We start from the raw sequence: 551 nt of genomic DNA on the forward strand, positions 1-551 counted from the left end.
CCTGAGGACGGCTGCTGGTTCTGGTCCCGCCGCCCTGAGGACGGCTGCTGGTTCTGGTCCCGCCGCCCTGAGGACGGCTGCTGGTTCTGGTCCCGCCGCCCTGAGGACGGCTGCTGGATCTGGTCCCGCCGCAGACTCGTTCATAACCATCTCTGCATGTAAACAAGTCGTGTGGTGGAAGGAGAGCGTTCCCAGTGAGGCCTGGCTGCCGTGTCCGTGTCCCAGTCCGCCGGCCTGCGGTTCTGACGGTGGCGTGACTCTGCAGAATCAGTTCCAGTTGTTAAATCACATGCTTGGCCACTTTCTCTGCGTAATTACTGCCCACTAAACTCCGGGTGATAAATCATTTTGGTCTGTGTGAAACAAGGAATGTGAGATTAGAGGAAACTGGAAGATCTTCCTCCCAGTTCAGCTGGTTTGTTGGGAATCTCAACATCTTTAACTTAGAAACTTCAGACTTTGGTTCTGCTGGACGGCTCTGGATCTAAACTGGAGTCTTTAAGACCCCGTTGCAGGGGCGGATCTAGGAAATGTGGGGCCCTAGGCAAAGA

This window comes from Cyprinodon variegatus, unplaced genomic scaffold (genome assembly GCF_000732505.1).
Source record: "Cyprinodon variegatus isolate N-32 unplaced genomic scaffold, C_variegatus-1.0 Scaffold1701, whole genome shotgun sequence".
Lineage (NCBI taxonomy): Eukaryota > Metazoa > Chordata > Actinopteri > Cyprinodontiformes > Cyprinodontidae > Cyprinodon > Cyprinodon variegatus.